At 49.3% G+C, this 22,128-nt stretch overlaps 1 long non-coding RNA gene across 1 annotated transcript in view; it reads left to right on the top strand.

Annotated features, from left to right (window-relative positions):
- LOC138301915 (uncharacterized) overlaps positions 1-20,911 on the top strand; it is a 41,878-nt gene extending 20,967 nt beyond the window's left edge. The window contains exon 3 of the long non-coding RNA XR_011205162.1: positions 20,454-20,911. This is a non-coding gene — a long non-coding RNA (uncharacterized lncRNA). The remainder of the gene's footprint in view (positions 1-20,453) is intronic.
- The last annotated feature ends 1,217 nt before the right edge of the window (positions 20,912-22,128 follow it).

Below are 22,128 nucleotides of genomic sequence, written 5' to 3'. Positions count from 1 at the left end.
GGAAATGTCCAACAGACCCTCATGGACATGCCCTTTGATGGCACCTGTCTCTTTGGGGCAAGGCGGACTCGGCGCATGAGAGGTTTGAGTGCCGGGCTATGGCTCAATCCCTTGGCCTCTCTGTTTCACCTCACCACCAACAGTCCATATTTTGCCCCTTTCATGGCAACGGAACGGGCTTCCTGTTGTGTCCCTTTTACAGCCACCGGGGATGCAGAATCCTGCAGGCCCATGGGACAGGAAAACACCGGTTTGCCCACTCCACCCTGGTGCAGCCTCCAAACCTTCCTAGTCCGTACCCACCCTCATATACCAGTTGGTGGCAGGATTCGCATTCACCTGCCCCACTAGGAGACCATCACAACAGACAGGTGGGTTTTGCATATCATACAAAGGGGGTAATCCCCACCGGCCATGCCTCCATCTTACGGCCCCTTACCAGATGATCATCTGGCAATTCTCTGCTAGAAAATCACGGCTCTCTTCGCCAAAGGGGCCATAGAGAGGGTCCCTGTGCCAGAAGTAGGTTGTAGTTGTTATTCCTGCTACTTTCTGGTGCCCAAAAAAGGCAAAGACTTATGTCCTATCCTAGACCTTCGGGCCCTCATTCTGTTCTGCAAGAAGAAGTTCAAAATGCTCACTCTGGCTCATGTCTTGTCTGCCTTAGACCCAGGAGACTGGATGGTAGCGTTATACTTGCAGGGTGCTTGTTTCCATATTCCCATCCTGCCTGCCCACGGGTACTGTCTACGATTCCTAATAGATCACGAGCACTTTCAATTTACTGTGATCCCTTTGGGCCTTACCAGCACCCCTCGGGTGTTCACGAAAGTGATGGCGGTGGTTGCAGCTCATCTGCGCAGGTTAGGGGTTTCGGTCTTCCCCTATCTCGACAACTGGCTGTTGAAGGCAGACACGCCCCAGAAAGTTGTCTCCCACCTTCAGACTAAGGCGAACCTCCTGCATACATTGAGGTTCACTATAAACATGCCAAAGTCTCACCTGACTTTCTATCAGATGCTCCATTTAATCGGGGCTGTTCTGGACACAGTGCAGTTTCGGACCTACCCTCCCAAAAAGCGAATCAAGAATATTCATGCTATGATTCTGATGTTTCAGCCTCTATCCTGGCTTTCGGTGAAAACAACTCAGAGGCTGCAGGGCCTCATGGCGTCCTGCATCCTGCTAGTTACACATGCCAGATGGCATATGCGGGCTCTTCAATGGGACTTAAGTTCCAGTGGGCACAGCATCAGTGTAATCTCTCCGACATGGTCTAGATCTCGGAGGGGACTGTGAAAGATCTGCTGTGGTGGCTTTGGAATCTGGATCTCTTGCTTCCCCAACCAGATATCTCAGTAGTGACAGATGCCTCACTCCTGGGATGGGGCGGCCACATAGGAGAGGCGTAGATCATAGGCCTCTAGTATCATGCGGATTCTGGGCCCAACATCAACCTTCTGGAGCTCCAGGGAATCACGCTTGCATTGAAATCCTTCCCTCTCTCAAAGGGAAAGTAGTGCAAGTGTTCACAGACAGCACTACTGGCATGTGATACTGCAACAAACAGGGTGGAGTAGGGTCCTGGACCCTTTATAAAGAGGCTCTGTGATTCTGGACATGGCTGGCACATCAGGGCATATCACTAGTGGTTCAACATCTGGTGTGATCCCCAAGCGTCAGAGCAGACAAATGCAGTCATTGAGTCAGTCGATCTAGAATGGCGTCTACATCTAGAAAAGGTGCAAGGTCTCTTTCACAAATGGGGAGAGCCTTGGTTATATCTGTTCGGCTCTGTAGAGAGCACTCAATGTCAGCTGTTTTGCATGTTGAAGTTTTCATGACTGCACTCGCTCTGCAACGCTTTTAGTCTTGAGTGGATCTCGGGCTTCCTTTACGCCTTCCCGCCAATACCACTTCTGGCCCAAGTAATCTTTATGGCTCCAGACTGGGCATGGAGAGTACGGTATCCAGAGCTATTGAGCATGGCCACCGATTTTCCAGTCAGACTGCAAATTAGGGAGGCACTTCTGGCGCAGCAGCAGGGGATGGTTCTCCATCTGAAGCTGTCCAATCTTCGCCTTCCATGTGGCGATAGAGCGGCGGCAGTTGACGGCTTTTGACCTTCCACACGAAGTCTGTGAGTTTATCTTGGCAACCAGGAGTCCCTCCACCAAAACGGTATACGCTTGTCGGCATCAATTTGTGTCATGGTGTAGAAACAAGTCTCTTGATTCCCTCCCCCCGCTTCTTTCTATGCAATTCTTTTGTTCATCATATCTTTCACCCAGTAGGGCTCTGCATTGGCACTGTTTAAAGGTTACTTGGCGGCTCTCAGCCTCCCTAATGTTGGCGGACCAACATTCTCTTTTTAAGTCTCCTCTTGTGGGTAGATTACTTAATGGTCTTACCCATTTGTTCTCCCCCCCCAACTTTATCACGCCTCAGTAAGACCTTAATGTTGTTTTTACTTAGCTGATATGTGCTTCCTTTGAGCCATTACACAGCTGTCCTGTGCGGCTCCTTATTCTTAAAACTGCATTTCTGATGGATACAACTGCCTGTGGATTCCTCACCTAATGAATTCTCCCCATGTGCAGCATTTAACGGAAACTTCTCTCTAGCTCTGCACGTCGACGAGGACATCACAATTGCCCAGCTCCGCGTGACGTCATTGTGGCAATAAGAGGTCCTCGCCGCCGTGCTGACGTCAGTTCACTTTTTTCCGTGCCTTCGATAACGGTTACTTTTCTGTTACCTGTATCATTAGCTCTTTGGAAGGTATACTTTGTGTATTTCCAGGATGTCGGCTCCGAAAAAGTCGGGGTTCAAGCCTTGCAGGGAATGTGGAAGTTGCATGTCTGTGACTGATCCGCACAACGATTGTCTTTGGTGCCTCAGTTCCGATCACGACTTCCAAGAATGCGGATCCTGCCAAAAGATGAATACAAAGGCATTGAAGGAACGCGAGGCAAAGCTTTTCTTGGCAAGGTCCAAGAAGGAGAGGAAGCGGCACCATCGGTCCTCTTCTGGAAAGTCATCCCATAGGAAGTGACGTCATCGTGACTCCCGACGTCAGTCCAGAAGTCGGTCGAGGTCTCCATCGTCCCGGCACCAAAAGTCTTGGGAAGTGAGTCCGACTGTGTCCCCCTCAACCTGCGACGCCGCAAACGTCCCCGGCCCCGTCAGTCTTTGAAGTTGTAGAGCCTCAGTCATCTGGCTTCGCCGGTGCATCCTGAACCTGAAGAGTCCAGCCCGGCACCGGCTCCACAGGCTTATTCTTCGTTCCCGGCTCCAGGTACGGATCCTGCGGCATTCCTTAATCCTTAATGCCATGTTCCAAAATATGGCTCCGGGAGGTGGCGCGCCGGCTGGTCCCACTGGTCCTCTGGCTTTCAATCTCGTTCCAGCTCCATATAAAACCAACGCCGTTTATGCCATTTTGTTTGGCTGGAGATTCAAGTCAGGCCCCTCTGCCGACAGTGCAGCCCTCGATGTCGAGGGAGAGACCTTTGATGCTGGTGTTGGAGGTGATGGGGCCGAGAGGTCGGATGTCGGCATCGGATGCGGGTGCCTTCTCCATGGCGCTGATGGATCCATCTGCGGCTTCGGTGTATCCGGTGAACCTGTCATGACGCCTTCCCGGCGCCATTCATCGACGTCGCTCTGTTCCATGACTTAGACTTTTAGAGGAGAGGAAATATCAGCAGCAATTCCTCGAAGAAGGGGAGATCACTGACCCCCAGGGTGATTTCCCTGGGTTGGACACAGCAAGTGGTCTTGATACCTCTCGAGTATGATCTGGCCTCCCCTGGTGAATATACAGAGGAGGCAGCCTCTTACCAATCTTATTAGGAAGGCCGCAGCATTTCTGGATCTTCCTTTACCGACGGCGCAGGTGAAGACCAACCTTTCGACTGAAGATTTGCATCCTGCTACAGCCATGGTGGATCCTCTTTTACCATTTAATGAAGTCCTGATGGATCCGATCGAAGAGGTTTGGAAGAAGCCTGTTTCTTCTTTGGCTGATAGTAGGTCGGTGGCCAGGCATTATAGATCTGCGCCTGGGGACCCGGAGTTTTTATCCAAACACCCTTCACCAGAGAGCTTGGTGGTGCAAGCATCCTGCTCTCCGAGGTCAGCCCCTGGTTCGTTTCCGGGAGTACCCTTGGACCGGTAATCCAAATGGATGGACCAATCGGCCAGGAAGGTGTTTTCTTTTTGCAGCATAGCTCTAAAATTGCCAATGCAACATGTATTCTGGGCAGGTATATCCATGCCATAATGGATGCGACGAAGACTGTACTTCCGGACATGTGCCAGGACTTGTGTAGTCTTCTTTCGGATGCTCAGGCGGCGGCTACACAGGTTATTCAGACAGGTCTGGATACCACGGACTCTATTGCAAGAGCCATGGGGACTTCCGTTGGCTCCAGACCGCATGCGTGGTTACGCACTTTTGGATTTTCGACAGACGTCCAGTCTATGTTGCTGGATCTGCCCTTTGATGGGGCAAAACTGTTTGGGTCAAAAGCGGACTCTGCGCTAGAGCGCTTTAAAGAATGTAGGGCCACAGCTAGATCTTTGGGTCTGCAGGCTGCTGCTACCCCATTTCGATCTCTTAGACGGTTGCATGTTTTTGGAAGAGGTTCTTCCTTTCGTGGGAGATCGCAGAAGTCCTCCAGCCTCCCTTATCGCTCATACAGGGGGCGGGGAAGAGTCAGCACAAGAGGTGCCACCCAGCAGCAGCACCCTTCCTCTTCCGCTGGAGGGTTACCTCAAGGAAAGAAGCCCTAGTCCTCTCACCATTGTTTCTTATACCTCTCCGGTAGGGGGGAGGCTTTCACTCTTTCTTCCCATATGGGAGTCCATAACAACAGACTTCATCAGTTTGGTGAGAAGAGGTTACGCCCTTCCCTTTCGGGAGATTACGCCTCACTTCCCTCCCCGTCTTTCCTTTTTGTTCAGAAGATCATCTCTTGCTGTTACAACAGGAGATTCTCTCCCTATTATTGAAAGGTGCAGTGGAGTTGGTTCCAGAGCAAGAAAGGGGTCAGGGGTGTTATTCCAGGTACTTCCTGATCCCCAAGAAGGATGGTCATCTGAGGCCTATTTTGGACCTGAGGATTTTGAATTGGTTCCTCAAACAGGAGAAATTAAAAATGCTAACTCTATCACAGGTGCTTTTGGTGTTGGACAAGGAGGATTGGATGGTGTCGGTCGACTTGCAGGATGCTTATTTTCACTTTCCCATTCTCAAGTCGCACAGGAAGTATCTCCGGTTTGTGGTAGGATCGCAGCACTACCAGTTTGCGGTCCTTCCTTTTGGTCTTACTTCCGCACCATGGGTCTTCACGAAGGTGATTGCAGTTGTTGCAGCACACCTCAGGAGGAAGGGAGTAGCAGTATTCCCTTACCTGGACGATTGGTTGATCAAAGCCGAGTCTCTGGGGCTTGTGCTGCGTCATCTGCAGCTGATAACCCAGTTGTTGTTCAGTCTGGGTTTTTCAGTAAATGTGCCCAAGTCTCACCTAGAGCCCTCTCAACGTCTCCTGTTCATAGGGGCAGTACTGGACACAACATTGAATCGAGCCTTTCCTCCGCCACAGCGGATACAGGACATTCAGGCGCTGGTTCCAATGTTTCAAGAAGGAGCAGTAGTTCCGGTCCTCAAGGTCCTTTTTGTTTGCTCGGTCTGTTCGCTTCTTGCATTCTGTTGGTCACGCATGCATGCTGGCATATGAGGGCTCTTCAGTGGTGCCTCCGCAAGCAGTGGTTTCAGCACAGAGGAGATCTCGGGGAATCGATAAGGGTCTCCAGAGACACTGCAGCGGATCTCCGATGGTGGGCTGTGGAAGGCAACCTTTCTCAAGGGAAGCCGTTCTCGCAGCCAACTCCGGTGGCCACGGTGATAACGGATGCCTCCACCGTAGGGTGGGGAGCTCATCTGGGGATCAAGGGACGTTGGTCTCCAGTAGAGCAGAGGTTTCATATCAATCTGCTGGAACTGCGGGCGATTCCTTTGGCCCTCAAGGCCTTCCTCCCTTCCCTTTGCGGTCAGTCAGTCAGTTCAGATTCTGATGGACAACACAACTGCGATTTGGTATATCAACAAACAGGGGGGTGTAGGGTCGTACCTTCTTTGCAGAGAGGCTCTGCGACTCTGGTCCCGGGTGCGGGACCATCGGCTTTGTGTAGTGGCAAACCATTTGGCCGGGGTCCTAAACGTACGTGCGGACAAGCTCAGTCACTTCTTCTCGGACAACCACGAGTGGTGTCTGCATCCGGATCTAGTTCTTTACATCTTTCGGATGTTTTTTTTTCCCTGAATAGACCTCTTTGCCAAATGAGAATGCGCATTATCAGTCGTTATGCAGCCTTCAGTATCCGATGCAAGGAGCATTGGGGGGCGCATTTCAGATGTCCTGGTGCGACCAGTTGCTTTATGCGTTTCCTCCCATACCCTTGATTCCTCGGGTTTTGAGGAAGATTGGGCAAGACCGGGCCCAAGTCATTCTGCAAGCTCTGGATTGGCCATGAAGGGACAATCAATAACTCTCTTGACGTTCTACCCTCCTCCGCATCCATCTAAGGAGGAGGAAAGACTCCATCGTCTGGACCCTAAGAGGGCTCTCAGTTTTTATGTCGACAGGACGAGAGAGTTCCGGTTGGATGAACAACTCTTTATTGGATACGTGAGGAAGGGGAAGGCTGTCCACAAGAGAGCGATCTCTATGTGGGCTGTTCTTTGTATTAAAATATGTTACTCATTGGCAAAGAAGGATCCTCCTGAGGGGATCAGGGCTCATTCCACCAGGGCCAAGTCAACCTCATCGGCTTTGGCCAGAGGTGTTCCGATGGTGGACATCTGCAAGGCTGTGACTTGGTCTTCCCTCTACACCTTTGTGAAGCATTATTGTTTGGATGCAGAGGTGCGGAGGGATGGCAATTTTGCGTGGTCGGTGCTGCAGGATTTCCTGGTTTGACCAGACGGACACCCTCCGAGGTGGTACTGCTTTGGGACTCTATTCATTAGGTGAGGAATCCACAGGTAGTTGTATCCATCAGAAGAGCAAGTTACTTACCTTCGGTAATGCTTTTTCTGGTGGATACATTAGCTACCTGTGGATTCCTCACGGTTCCTCCCGCCTCCCCGTTGTCTGTCTGGTCATACCAGGATCGCCTTGGGTGTGCACCTCAGTTTCAATGTTTTTACATATGTTTATAGTTCACATTCAAGTTATTTTCAAGTTTGCAAACCATTCATGTTGGTATGTGCCCTTATTTAAAGAACTGTGCAAAAGTTTTTAGATGAAGATTCTCTATAAAGTTTATTCTTGTTAATCTTAAAGGGTGTAGATTGTCGATGTTCTTTATATGTTTCAAAGGCACCTAAAAAATTGCATGAACTGACGTCAGCACGATGGCGAGGACCTCTTATTGCCACAATAACGTCAAGCGGAGCAGCGTGGAGTCGGCAATTGTGATGTCCTCGCCTGACGTGCAGAGCTAGAGAGAGAAGTTTCCGTCTAATGCTGCGCATGGGGAGAATTCATTAGATGGGGAATCCACAGGTAGCTAATGTATCCACCAGAAAAAGCGTTACCAAAGGTAAGTAACTTGCTCTTCTGGTTGCCGTCATCTGTGCTCACTGGGTGAGTGAGGTTCAGGCTCTTTCTTCTAAACCCCCATTGTTGTCTGTTTTCCCTGACAAGGTGGGGCTCCATACGAGGGCCTCATTCCTTCACAATGTGGTCACGCCCTTTCATGAAGCCCAATCCATCACTTTCCCTTTTTTTTCACTCCCACATTCTTCTCACAAAGAGGAGAGACTCCACTGTCTGGATGCAAAAAGAGCCTAGGCATACTACCTCAATCTTACCAAAGATTTCGGGTTGGATGATGAACTCTTTTTTTTTTGGGGGGGGGGGGGGGGGTATGTGGGCACTAAGGAAGGGAAGGCGGTGCAGAAGTGTAACATCTCACGATGGGTGCTTCTTTGCATCAAAATGTGCTACGCTTTGGCTAAGAAGCAAGCCCCTGAGGGGTTACGTGCTCACTCTACATGAGCTAATGCTGCTACCACAGCGTTAGCACCTGGAGTTCCTGTCATTGATATCTGTCAAATAACAACGTGGGCATCTCTGCACACATTTAAAATGCCTTACTGTCTGGACAGTCAGGTCCGCATAGACGGCTGCTTTGGTCATTCGGTCCTGCAGGACTTTCTAGTAAAAGCTTAGATTATCAGCCTACCTCAGAAGATGGTCTTGCTTGGGTATCTATTCTGAGAAAAGAATCTGCAACTAGAAGTCTCTATCAGATGAACTAGTTACTTACCTTCAATAAAAATGTATCTGGTAGAGACATTATAGTTGCAGTTTCTTTACCAACCCACCCATCCTTCCTGCTCGCGAACTGATTTCATTGGACAGGGATAACCATTACAGGGCTTAGTTTTGGGACACCGTTCTTGGTGTTCTTCATGTCTCTGTGCTTTGGCGTAAAAGTTGTGAAAAGAAACTTGACGTCACTACGCTGAGGTGGCGCCTATATACGGCCTCCTACGCCATCACGGCGACCACGACGACAGACGCGGAGACGACTGCCATCACTTGACTGTGCACAAGGGTACTGTGATAATAAAAAAATCTCCGGATCTAGTCTGACGCCTGGGAGAAATCCAAAGGTAAGGAATTTGCAATTAGAAAATGTCTCTACCAGATAAATTATTACCGAAGGTTATTCTGAAAATGTATTATGTCAATGGAAAATGTTTGAAAATGACAGTGCACAACCATATCACTTTTTAGCAATATATTTTTTTAAACTGAGATCTTTATCAAGAATTAACAAATTTCTGCCCCCACCCTGATGACAATGATATTAGTGAACTAAGAGGCAAGTCAGGGTTCATGTGTAGCCTAATGTGGGATAGATTTGTAATATGCATGAAGCAAACGTTTAGCTTATTAAATCAAAAAGGGTTTTTTGTACAGCAGAAATGCTGAACTTTCATATTTGAAGGTGCTCTCATATACGATAATGAAAAAATGACAGCTAAATAAAATATTGCCTAGGATCACACAACTTAACAACAGTGTGAGGGTCAAGTATATTACAGATAGGTCAAGTAGATTCAGTCTAATCGTTCTGCAGGCCGGGTAAGATATTTATGAATTTTTGTTGCATGTGAAGGTTTGCAAGCTCATGTCAACAGATCTAAAGATGCGACCCCTGCGTTGGCATGAAGAGTTCTGTTACTGGACCTCTGCCAGTCAGCCGCGTCTGCTTCCTGCACACGTTTATCAGACACTACTGCCAGGTTGGCCCAGGTCCATAAAAATGAGAATTTTGCCCCTTTGCCCCATCAGGACTTACTCCTTTGAAATTGGTCTGCAAACACACCACCGGAGATGGTATTGCTTGGGTATCGATTCCAAGGTTAGGTGTCTGCAGCTAGCATGATCCTCACCTCTTTTCCTGACACCGAATATAACATTTCCCAGCTTTAATAACAAAGTTTACATTTTACTAACCGCTTCTCTGCCAGGCCTTTCCCCCTCAGGTGCCAGGCATTTTCTTGGCTATTCGGGGCAGTTCGTGCTTAGGCTTTCATTACTTTTTGGCCACATAAGCTACCCATGCCAAATGTGCGTTTAAAAAAAAAAAAAAAAAAAAGTATTTATTTTTATTTCTATTTTTTGCCAACTTCATAGGGATTCGAGAGGTACCCATAGTTTGTGGGTTCCCCTGGAGGAGAACAAGAATTTATCCCAGACGACTCGGAGAGGCATCGGTCGACGGCACCATCGGCTTCAGTGGGGCCTATTCACCCAAGGTCTGATTCGGACCCTTTTTCCTATGGGGAGGAATTGGATGGATCCCTGGACCATTATGAATACCAGGATGACCATGCTGTGGACTGGGAACAGGATTTGGGCGAAGCCAGTGGTCTGGATACTTTTCCTGACGCTGGCATGCTGTCTCCTCCTATCATGGCTACGGCGGAGGGAGCAACTTACAGTATGGTGGTCAGTAGGGCAGCTGAGGTCCTCGGCCTTGAGCTACCTACTGTGGAAGTCAGGTCTAATCTCCTGACTGAGGTGCTTCAGCCTGGGGCTTCTACTTCAGAACCCCTTCTCTCATTCAATGAGGCCCTCACCGATGTCCTTTTGGATACATGGTCCAAACCCAACACAGGGGCTCCTGTGAACAGGACTATTGCTATCCGCCATTGGCCTGCACCGACCGACCCAAAATTCCTGTCCCAACACCCCACTCCTGAGAGTCGTGTTATCCAGGCTTCCACTTCTTCAGGCGCATTCCCTTCCGTACCCCAGGATAGAGAATCCAAAAGGCTGGAACAATTTGCCAAGAAGTTGTTTTCTTCCTGCAGCCTCGCACTGCGGTCTGTGAACACTGAATGTCTTTTGTGACGTTATACCCACTCCCTGTGGGTTACAGTTGCGCAAGTCCTGCCGCAGATACCGGAGGAGGCCCGTGCTATCGTCTCCCAAGCAGTGAAAGATGGGAGAGATGCAGAAAAGTTCAGTATCCGTTGTGGGCGGGATACGACAGACTTTCTGGGCAGATCGGTTGCAACAACAGTGGTCTTACGGCGCCATGCCTGGTTACGCACTTGTGGCTTCTCGGGGATGTCAAACAGTCACTCATGGACATGCCCTTTGATGGCACCCGTCTCTTCGGAGACAAAGCGGACTCTGCCTTGGAGAGATTCAATGATTCCCAGTCTATGGCTCGGTCCCTTGGTCTTTCCTCCGCCACTCGCCCACCGCATTCAGCTTTTCATCCATTTCGTGGAACACGGAAAGGGCACCCTGTCATGTCCTCAACCCAGCCACCGTGCCACGCACGCTGGGCAGCCTATGCATGGCCGAGGTCGCGGAATTCCACGTGGCTGTGAGACAGGGAACCATAGGTCTGTCCATTCCACCTCTGCCCCCCCCCCGCTGCAGTCTCCAAACCCTCCTAGTCCGTCCCGTCACTCCCACCCAGTTGGGGGCATGATCCGCCATCACCTGCCCCACTGGGAACTTATCACCACTGATGGGTGGGTTTTGCAGATCATTCGGAAGGGCTACTCCTCCCCACCCTCCTTTCGAATCTGCAGCACCACACATGCCATCATCCTCCATCATCTTCCGGAGGATCATTTTGTGCTTCTCCACCAGGAAGTCATGGCTCTCTTGGCCAAGGGAGCTATAGAAAGAGTCCCTGAGCCAGAAGTGGGTCGTGGTTGTTATTCCTGCTACTTTCTTATACCAACGAAGGACAAGGGCTTACATCCAATCCTAGACTTTCGGGTCCTGAACTACTTCCTCATGAAGGAGAAATTAAAAATGGTCACCCTGGCTCAGGTTCTGTCTGCCTTAGACCCATGAGACTGGATGGTAGCGTTGGACTTGCAGGACGCTTATTTTTACATCCCCATCCTGCCTGCCCACAGACATTACCTACGATTCATGGTAGGTCACGAGCACTTTCAGTTTACCATGCTCCTTTTCGGCCTTACCAGCGCCCCTCTGGTGTTCACAAAAATGATGGCGGTGGTTGCAGCTCATCTGTGCAGGTTAGGGGGTCTCAGTTTTCCCCTACCTCAATGACTGGCTGTTGAAGGCGCCTTCTCCCCAGACAGTCGTCTCTCACCTTCAGACTATGGCGAACCTCCTGCACAAGCTGGGGTTCACTATAAACGTGCCGAAGTCACACCTGACTCCCTCTCAGACGCTCACTTTCATTCGAGCTGTTCTGGATACAGTGTAATTTCTCGCTTATTCTCCAGACAAGCGAGTCCAAGACCTTCAGGCTATGATTTAGATCTTTCTTTCAGCCTCGGTCTTGGGTTTCGGTGAGTGTGAGCCTGCTGGGCCTCATGGCCTCCTGTCTCCTGCTAGTACACATGCCAGATGGCATATGCGCACTCTGCAGTGGGACCTAAAGTTCCAGTGGGCGCAGCATCAGGGAAATCGCTCAGACATGGTCCAGATCTCGGAGGGGACTGCGAAAGACCTGCAGTGGTGGCTTTAGAATCCAAATTGTGTCAACAGCAGATCCCTCTCCCTTCCCCAACCAGATCTCTCTATAGTGACAGATGCGTCACTTGTGGGTTGGCCTCATAGGAGAAGCAGAGATCAGAGGCCTCTGGTTTCCGGCGGAGTCGGGGCTCCACATAAAAATGCTGGAGCTCCGGGCTCCGGGCAATCAGGCTTAGGTCAAAAGCATTCCTTCCCTCTCTCAAAGGGAAAGTGGTGCAGGTGTTCACGGACAACACTACCGCCATGTGGTACTCAAACAAACAACGCGGGGTAGGGTCTTGGACCCTTTGTCAGGAAGCACTATGCCTCTGGACATGGCTGGAATATCAGGGCATTACGCTGATGGTTGAACATCTGGCAGGCTCTCAACGCCAGAGCAGACAAACTCAGCCGCCGACGCACAGTCGATCACGAATGGCGTCTCTATCCAGAGGTGACGCAAGGTCTCAAGTGGGGAGAGCCTTGGTTAGATCTGTTTGCCTCCGCAGAGAACACGCAATGTCAGCTGTTTTGCACGTTGGAATTTTCAAAGACGGCACTCGCTCGGAGATGCTTTTCATCTCGAGTGGAGCTCCGGCCTCCTGTACGCCTTCCCGTCTAGCCCTCTTCTACCCAGAGTTCTCAAGAAAATCAAGTACGACCGGGCCCAAGTTATCTTGGTGGCTCCGGACTGGGCTTGATGAGTGTGGTATCCAGAGCTATTGAGCATGTCCATCTATCCTCCACTAAGACTGCCTCTTCGGGCGGATCTTCTGTCACAGCAGCAGGGGACGGTTCTCCACCGGCACCTGTCAAACCTCCACCTTCATACGTGGAGATTGAGCTGCAACAGTTGAATGCATTTGCCCTTCCACCCAAAGTCTGCAATGTTTCTTGGCAGCCAGGCATCCATCGACTAAAACTGTATATGCCTGTCGTTGGAATAAATCTTGTGGCATGGTGTACCAACAAATCTGTTGATCACATTTCTGCCCCTCTGTCAGAGGTTCTTCTGTTCATTATTTAGCCCAGCAGGGCTCTGCTTTGGGCACCCTTAAAGGTTACCTGATCAGCCCTCACTCTTTAAATCTCCTATTGTCAGTAGGTTCTTAAAAGGGCTCACCCACTTATTTCCTCCCACTCCATTTATTATGCCTCAGTGGGATCTTAATCTTGTACTTACTTATTTAATATGTACCCCCTTTGAGCCAATGCATAATTGTCCCTTGCGGATCCTCGCATTCAAACTGTCTTTCTGGTCGCTATCACCTCTGCTTGCATGGTGAGTGAGCTCCAGGTGCTTTCTTCAATGCCTCTATACTTGTCTGTACACCCTGACAAAGTTGTGTTACGCATTAGAACTTCCTTCCTTCCTAAGTTATTTACACCATTTTATGTAGGCCAGTCCATCACTTTGCCTACCTTCTACACACTCCCATACCCTTCCCATGAGAAGGGGAGAGACTCCACTGTCTGGACCCAAAAAGAGTGTTGGTGTTCTACCTCCATTGTACTAAAGATTTCCAGGTGGACGATCAACTCTTTGGCTATGTGGGTGCTAAGAAAGGGAAGGCGGTGCAAAAGCATATCATCTCTCGATGGGTGCTTCTTTGCATCAAAATGTGCTACACTTTGGCTAAAAAGCAACCTCCTGAAGGCTTGCTTGCTCATTCCACCAGAGAAACTGCGGCTTCCACTGCGTTAGCACGCGAAGTTCCAGTCGACCAACGCCACCTACAGACGCCCAAGGGTATTGCTCGAAGAAAAATCTCCGGATACAGTCTAATGCCTGGGGGGAAATTCTAAGGTAAGGAATCTGCAACTAGAATATGTCTCTACCAGATATTTTGTTACCGAAGGTAAGTAATTTGTACTTTAGGCCATTTGGGAGCTTACATAAGGGGTCGCACCCCTTATCAATATAAAGGTTTAAAAAAAAAAAAAAAAAAAAAAAACCTGGTTTCTAGTGGCTTCTGCACCCCACCCCCTGCCAAAAGGGGCAGATCGGCCTGATTAATAAAGGCCAATCTGCCCCCTGGGGGGGCAGAAATGGTCTTAAAAAAAATTGCTTGAGGGGGGAACAACCCTTGCCTAAGGGGTCGCTCCTGTTCTCAATATAAATAAAAACATCCCTGGTGCCTAATGGCTTCTGCCCTCCCTGGGGGCAGATCGGCCTATTTCTGATGGATACAACTACCTGTGGATTCCTCACCTAATGAATGCTCCCATTGAGCCAGCATTCAACGGAAATCTTCTTCCTAGCTTCTGCACGTCGATGAGGACGTCACAGTTGCCCACGCGACGCCGTCTGACGTCATACAGGCAATAAGAGGTCCTCGCCGACGTCAGTTTACTTTTTTCCGTGCCATTCAAAACGGTTATCTTCGAGGGTGCTACTGTTGCTGTTCGACAGTTACAGTGTGTTTTTTGGATCTATTTTTTCTTTGAGATTACAATGTCGCAAAGAAAGTCAGGATTCAAGCCCTGCCGTGAGTGTGGGGGCAAAATGTCGGTAACGGACCCACATTCTGACTGTGGTGTCTTAGTTCCGATCATGATGTTGACAAGTGCGATTCTTGTCAACATATGAATCCTAAGGCCCTGAAAGAGCGCGAGGCTAAGCTTTTTCTGGCGAAGTCGAAAAGGAAGGAAAAGAGACATCATCGAAAATCCTCATCACCGAAGTCTCATCGGCGTCATCGGGACTCCCGGCGTCATCGAGAATTACGGCGCCGGTCGAGTAAAGAGAGGTCTCGGTCGAGGTCACCATCAACTCGAAGTCGGAAGACTTGGGAGGTCAGTCCCACTGTCCCTCCCCATCCGTCAACGCCGTTGCATTCTCCAGCCTCACCGACTTCGCACAGGTCATCGGGCCAACCACCTTCAGTGTTTGAGGTTCCGCAGCCTCAAATGTTTTCTCTGTCGTTGCCGACGTCGAGACTGGCGTCGGTGTAGCCTTCGAACCAGGCACCCCACTACCCGGCTTTCCCGGCCCCTGGAGCTGATAGTACGGCATTTTTAAATGCGATGTTTTCCATCTTCCAGCAGATGGCTCCAGGTGGTGGACCGGCTGGTCCTTCGGGCCCTTTGGCCTTCAACATGGGTGCTCCGGCTCCGCTTCGACCGGCACCCTTTATGCCCTTTCTCCCCCTGGGGAACTTGGGCTCGGTGCCGGTATCGGCTCCGGTGGCTCCTGAGACTTTGGCTCCGACAGCCTCGGCTCCGGCGGCTTCGATGTTTCAACCAGTGGCGCCGTCTAGACCTCCTGCGACTCCGAAGCAGTCTTCTCTCCATCCGACTCCTCGTTCGGCGCCGAAGGGACCTATGGCGCCTGTAGATCCGGCGTCAGACGGATCCGAGGATCGGCATCGTTCTTCGACATCCGCTGATGCCATGTCGACGCCGAGGATAGAGGAGAGGCTGCACTCGAGGAGGCTTGCTCTCCGCCTCCTTGAAGAGCAGGAGTACCAGAGACAAAACCTGGAGGAAGGAGAGATTGAGGACTCTAGTGAGGGTCTACATGGGCTGGACACTGCTAGTGGCCTAGATACTTCCCCCAAGTGGGACTTGTCATCTCCTGGGGAGTATACAGAAGAGGCGGCCACTTTCCATTCTGTTATCAGGAAGGCAGCTAGCTTCTTGGATCTTCCTTTGCCGGTAACTGAAGCCAAGCAGAATTTGTTGACAGAGGTGTTGCACCCGGCCTCTACATCGGCAGAACCACTTTTGCCGTTCAATGAGGTGCTGCTGGAAGTTTTGGAAGTCTGGAAGAAGCCGGGGTCTTCTTCAGCTATCAATAGATCTGTGGCTAGGAGGTATCTGGCTGCACCGGCTGACCCTGGTTTTCTTACCAGACATCCAACACCTGAAAGCTTGGTGGTCCAGGCTTCCTGCTCGGCAAGGTCTGCTCCTGGCTCTTTTCCATCTGTGCCCTCGGATAGAGACTCCAAGAAGATGGACATGGCATCCAAAAAGGTGTTCTCTTCATGTAGCATGGCATTGAAGTCCACCAATGCTACATGTATTTTAGGAAGGTACTTTTATGCCCTGATGGACGAGATTGCATCAACGCATACAGAGGTCCCTCAGGGGCTGTTAAATCTAGTATCGGACGCTCAGGCAGCTGCAACTCAGGTTATCCAATCTGGGTTGGATACAACTGACTCGGTTGCTAGGGCAATGGGCACTGCTGTAGTTACGAGGAGGCAGGCTTGGCTTCGTAACTCAGGATTTTCCTTGGATGTGCAGTCGACCCTACTGGACCTTCCTTTTGATGGGGACAAGCTCTTTGGTGCCAAGGCGGATTCGGCCTTAGAGAGGCTCAAGGAGAGCAGGGCCATGGCCAAGTCGTTGGGCTTGAAAGCCACTTCTACTGCCTCCTCCAGATTTTTTAGGAGGTTTTGAGGATTTGGTTGTGGCTCCTCCTCCTCCTCCTTTCGAGGGAAATTCCAGCAGCCTACCTCTGCTCTCTCCTATAGATCATTTAGAGGGAGGGGTAGGGTCTGTACCAGGGGAGCCTCTCAGCAGCACTCTGCCTCTTCCTCTTCCTCTGGAGGGGTGCAGCAGGGGAAGCAGCCTTAGGCTTCCACCAATTCCCACTCACTCCACTCCTGTAGGGGGGAGGTTACTGAATTTTCTCCACAAGTGGGAGGTCATAACTTCAGACTCCTGGGTTACCAGCATTGTGAGAAAAGGCTACACCCTTCCCTTTCGGGAGTTTCCGCCCCCCATCCCGCCCCGCCCATCTTATTGTTCAGAAGAACACCTCCTGTTGTTGGAACAGGAGGTTCAAGTCCTCCTTTCAAAGGGCGCGGTGGAGTTGGTTCCAGAGCAGGAAAGGGGTCAAGGTTGTTATTCGAGGTACTTCCTGATTCCCAAGAAGGATGGTCGGTTGAGACCAATCCTGGACCTGAGGATCTTGAATTGGTTTCTCAAACAGGAAAAGTTCAAGATGCTGACCCTACCTCAGGTGCTTTTGGCGCTGAACAATGGAGATTGGATGGTGTCTGTCGACTTGCAGGATGCTTACTTTCATATCCCGATACTCAAGTCGCACAGGAAGTATCTCCGTTTTGTGGTGGGGTCGCAGCACTATCAGTTTGCGGTCCTGCCGTTTGGTCTTACTTCAGCACCTCGAGTCTTCACGAAGGTGATGTCGGTGGTTGCGGCAGAGCTCAGAAGGAAGGGGATAGCAGTATTTCCTTATCTAGACGACTGGTTGATCAAAGCCAGGTCTCCGGATCTCGTGTTGTATCACCTGCAGTCGACAACCCAGTTGTTGTTCGACCTGGGCTTTTCAGTGAACGTGCCCAAATCTCACCTAGAGCCCTCTCAACGCCTCCTGTTCATAGGGGCAGTACTGGATACAACATTGAACCGAGCATTTCCTCCACCTCAGAGGATTCTGGACATTCAGGCGTTGGTTCCAATGTTTCAAAGTGAAGCGGTCATTCCAGTCCTCAAGGTCCTACGTCTGCTCGGTCTGTTTGCTTCTTGCATACTGTTGATCACGCATGCTTGCTGGCACATGAGGGCTCTTCAGTGGTGCCTCCGAAGGCAGTGGTCTCAACACAAAGGGGATCTCGAAGGCTCGGTGAGAATCTCCAGAGATGCTGCCATGGATTTGAAATGGTGGATTGCGGATGGCAATCTTTCCAGAGGAAGGCCGTTCTCACAAGCTCTGCCTGTGGCCACAGTAATAACGGATGCTTCCACTCTAGGGTGGGCAGCTCATCTGGGGGACCTGGAGATCAAGGGACTTTGGTCTCCAGTAGAACAGGTGTTTCATATCAATCTGTTGGAGTTACGGGCTGTACATCTGGCTCTCGAGGCCTACCTCCCGTCCCTTCGTGGTCCGTCGGTTCAGGTCCTGACGGACAACACTACCGCGATGTGGTATATAAACAAACAGGGAGGGGTAGGGTCGTACCTTCTCTGCAGAGAAGCTTTTCAGCTATGGTCCTGGGCAAAGGACCATCAGATTTGCTTGGTAGCAAATCATCTGGCCGGAGTCTTGAACGTACGTGCGGACAGTCTCAGTTGCCATCTCTCGGCCGATCACGAGTGGCGTCTCCATCCAGATCAAGTCCGGTTAATCTTCCAGATGTGGGGGTTTCCTCGGATAGATCTGTTTGCCACCCGGAAGAACTCGCACTGCCTGTTATTCTGCAGCCTCCAGTATCCGGTACAAGGAGCTTTGGGGGATGCGTTTCAGATGACCTGGTGCAACCAGTTGCTTTATGCGTTTCCCCCCCCATACCCATACCCGTGTGTTGAGGAAAATTCACCAAGACATGGCTCAAGTCATCTTAATTGCTCCGGATTGGCCAAGGAGGGTGTGGTACTCGGACCTTCTCCAACTCTCACTGTGCCCTCCACTCCGTCTCCCTCTCAGGGCAGACCTCCTCTCGCAGTCGCAGGGGCAGGTTTTACACCCCCACCTCCAGAGCCTGCACCTTCATGCCTGGAGATTGAATAGGGCAACCTGAGTTCTTTCTCTCTCCCGCCTGATGTAGTGGATGTTATCTTATCGGCCAGGCGACACTCCACTAAATCTATCTACGCTAATAGGTGGTCTAAATTAGTGGTTTGGTGTGGAGAGAGGCAGATTGATCCCTTACGTGCTCATTTGTCAGATGTTTTATCTTTTGCTTTGTCTTTAGCACAGAGGGGTTGTGCAGTGGCTACTGTTAAGGGTTACTTGTCTGCCTTGTCAGCCTTTCTTTGTCTTCCAGACCAGCCTTCTTTTATTTAAATCCCCAATAGTACTTAGATTCTTGAAGGACCTTATGAATAAATTCACTCCAACTCCTTTTGTTATGCCTCAATGGGATTTGACCTTGGTTCTAACTTTCCTTATGGGGTCCCCTTTTGAGCCTATGCATTCTTGCCCCATAAGATTATTGGTTCTTAAAACGGTTTTCCTGGTTGCAATTACCTCTGCAAGGAGAATGAGTGAGTTGCAGGCTCTATCGGTAAAACCCCCCTATACATCTTTTTATGGGGATAAGGTGGTGTTGAGGACCAAGGCTGCTTTCCTTCCGAAGGTTGTTTCACCCTTTCATTTGGCCCAGACAATTACTCTATCCACGTTTTATCCTCCGCCTCATCCGTCAAAGGAAGAAGAGAGACTACACCGCTTGGACCCAAAGAGGGCGCTAAGCTTTTATATAGACAGGACAAAGGATTTCAGGCTGTAGGATCAGCTTTTCATCGGATACGTGGGAAAGAGGAGAGGAAAGGCAGTCCACAAGAGAACACTCTCCAGGTGGGTTGTTCTTTGCATTAAAATGTGTTACTCTTTAGCAAAGAAGGATCCTCCTGATGGTATAAGAGCTCATTCCACCAGAGCTAATTCGGCCTCTTCGGCCTTGGCTAGGGGTGTTCCTGTGGTCGACATCTGCAAGGACGCAACTTGGTCATCCCTTCATACTTTTGCGAAGCATTACTGCTTGGACTCTGAGGTCAGAAGGGATGGCCATTTTTCACGGTCCGTGCTGCAGGATTTCTTGGTTTGACCATTCAGGCACCCACCACCGAGTGCCGTACTGCTTTGGGACTCTATTCATTAGGTGAGGAATCCACAGGTAGTTGTATCCATCAGAAGAACGAGTTACTTACCTTCGGTAGCGACTTTTCTGGTGGATACATTAGCTACATGTGGATTCCTCACGGTCCCACCCGCCTCCCCGTTGCCTGTTTGGTCTAACCAAGTAATTCTTGAGTGTGCTCCTCTTGCTTTTGAAGATTTGTATATATTATGTATATATGTTTATATGTATATATATATAGTTCATATATTTATTTATTTGTTTAAAAAAAAAATGGTAGGTTGAATTCTCAGAATGATGTGTTTGTTTGGAATATCATTAAATATTACTATTGTTCTTTCATCTCAATGGCCTATTATTCTCAGGCACGTAAAAAATGTTGGTACTGACGTCGGCACGTCGGCGAGGACCTCTTATTGCCAGTATGACGTCAGACGGCGTCGCAGCGTGGGCAACTGTGACGTCCTCGTCGACGTGCAGAAGCTAGGAAGAAGATTTCCGTCGAATGCTGGCGCAATGGGAGTATTCATTAGGTGAGGAATCCACAGGTAGCTAATGTATCCACCAGAAAAGTCGCTACCGAAGGTAAGTAACTCGTTCTTTAATAGCATTATGTCCATGGCAGTGAAGGGGTTAAGGACATGAAGACAACACCCGCTTTAGCAAGAGGTTTCTGTTGACCCAGTGACAAAGTTGATGCAGGATACATTTGGGACTTTCCTATGGTAGTAGTATGACTATTTTGCCATTATGCTTTTGAATACTGTATTTGAGATTTAAGGTGACATTGCTATTTGCATGCCCTTCACTTGAACGTCATATTGGTTCTGCATGGAATAGTTACAAGGTGTATTTTCTCTTCTAGGGAATGACGGCTCCAAACGGGAGTGAACAAGAAGGAACTGACCATTTTTATCTCACGAAGAAAGAGGGGACATAAACATGGACTATGTTATGAATTTAGAGTTTGAAAGGTTATGTGGAACCCCCTTCCCTAAGATTTCTGTGAAATAAAGTTTTTTTTTTTCTAATTGTAAAGGCTGCTGATTAATAAAATGGACAAAGGAAATGCATAATCCATGGCTCCGGTCTTGAGATTGAATCATAGTTCATAATTTCAATAATTATCAAAAGTAAATGTGCTTTGCTAATGTGTCCCTCATTAGTGCTGACCTACCATTAGTATTTTTTTGTGAAAGCTAACTACCCAACTGCATCTCCAATAACTTTTTTTTAACCAGTTTTAAATTGCATTTTCAATATCACAATCTTGAATAAATTACATCTATGAAACTTACATTATCATTAGTAAAATTAGCTACATCGTCATTAATAAAATAGTTTCACATCAGTATCAGCATGAGTCCTTGGTTCAGTCCTTAAACAGCAACATTGGAAAAAACAAGTCATGTGTCGATGTTAACTCACATTCTGCAATTACCATACGTGCTATTCAATCTTCCTATCTCAAGCAAGTACTGCAAACATTGAAAATCAACAGTGACATCCATGAAGCTATAATGGCCACTAGGAAGCTATTTGGGGACATCAAAGGGTGTAACAGAAGGGCGTTGTCACTCACCTATGGACAGGCTGGAAGGGGTTATGATGGAGGTGTGGGAATGTGGATAAAAGGGGACGGGGGAGGAGGGGGTTATGTCCCCGCCAGGGTAGGTTTAAGTGATGGGCCACCAACTCTTGTATGTGTGCAAGTCAAGTAATAGTGCTTCCCATTCCACATTTCTGGGGTATTTGCGTAGTCCTCATATTTCTTGCCTCCTGAGCTCCTCTCCCTGTCCCCACTTCAGTATTGCCGCACACCAGTGGGCTATATCTAACAATACCTGGGCTTTCCAGTGCATGGCAATTAGTCTGCATGCTATCAGCAATGCTTGGTTTATTAACCGGTTAGCAGCTTTATCTGTTTTTGAGTACCTGAACAATCCCAACAGTGCAACTTCCATTGTGGACACATCCAGTCACCTCTCAGCAAGTTGGACACGGACACCCATAAGGTTACAGACTGAGCAACTCCAGAATACGTGCATCGTGTCAGCACCTGCATGTTGGCATCTCGGGCAAACAGAGGAGGACCCAAACATTTAGGACAGAGTTGCAGGAGTGAGGTAAGCTATATGAAATATAACTTTGCTCCAGGACATGAATGCCGCAATCAACATTAAAAAAAAAAAAAAAAAAAAAAAAAAAACACACACACACACACACACACACACACACACACACACACACACACACACACACACACACACACACACACACACACACACACACACACACACACACACACACACACACACACACACACACACACACACACACACACACACACACACACACACACACACACACACACACACACCCCACCCCCCCCCCCCCCCCCCCCCTCTCTCTTTTATAGACCAGGCATCCCCACTATATACTAGATCAGCCTAATAGTCTGTATTGATTGACTCTTATGGAGCACCTGTTTGCGACCCTATCATCCTTCGTTCTAGGTCCATGCCTCCTAGCTTACAACA

This window comes from Pleurodeles waltl, chromosome 6 (assembly GCF_031143425.1).
Source record: "Pleurodeles waltl isolate 20211129_DDA chromosome 6, aPleWal1.hap1.20221129, whole genome shotgun sequence".
Taxonomy (NCBI): Eukaryota; Metazoa; Chordata; class Amphibia; order Caudata; family Salamandridae; genus Pleurodeles; species Pleurodeles waltl.
The sequence above is the reverse complement of the archived record's forward strand: the minus strand, read 5'-3'. Positions and strand labels throughout refer to the sequence as shown.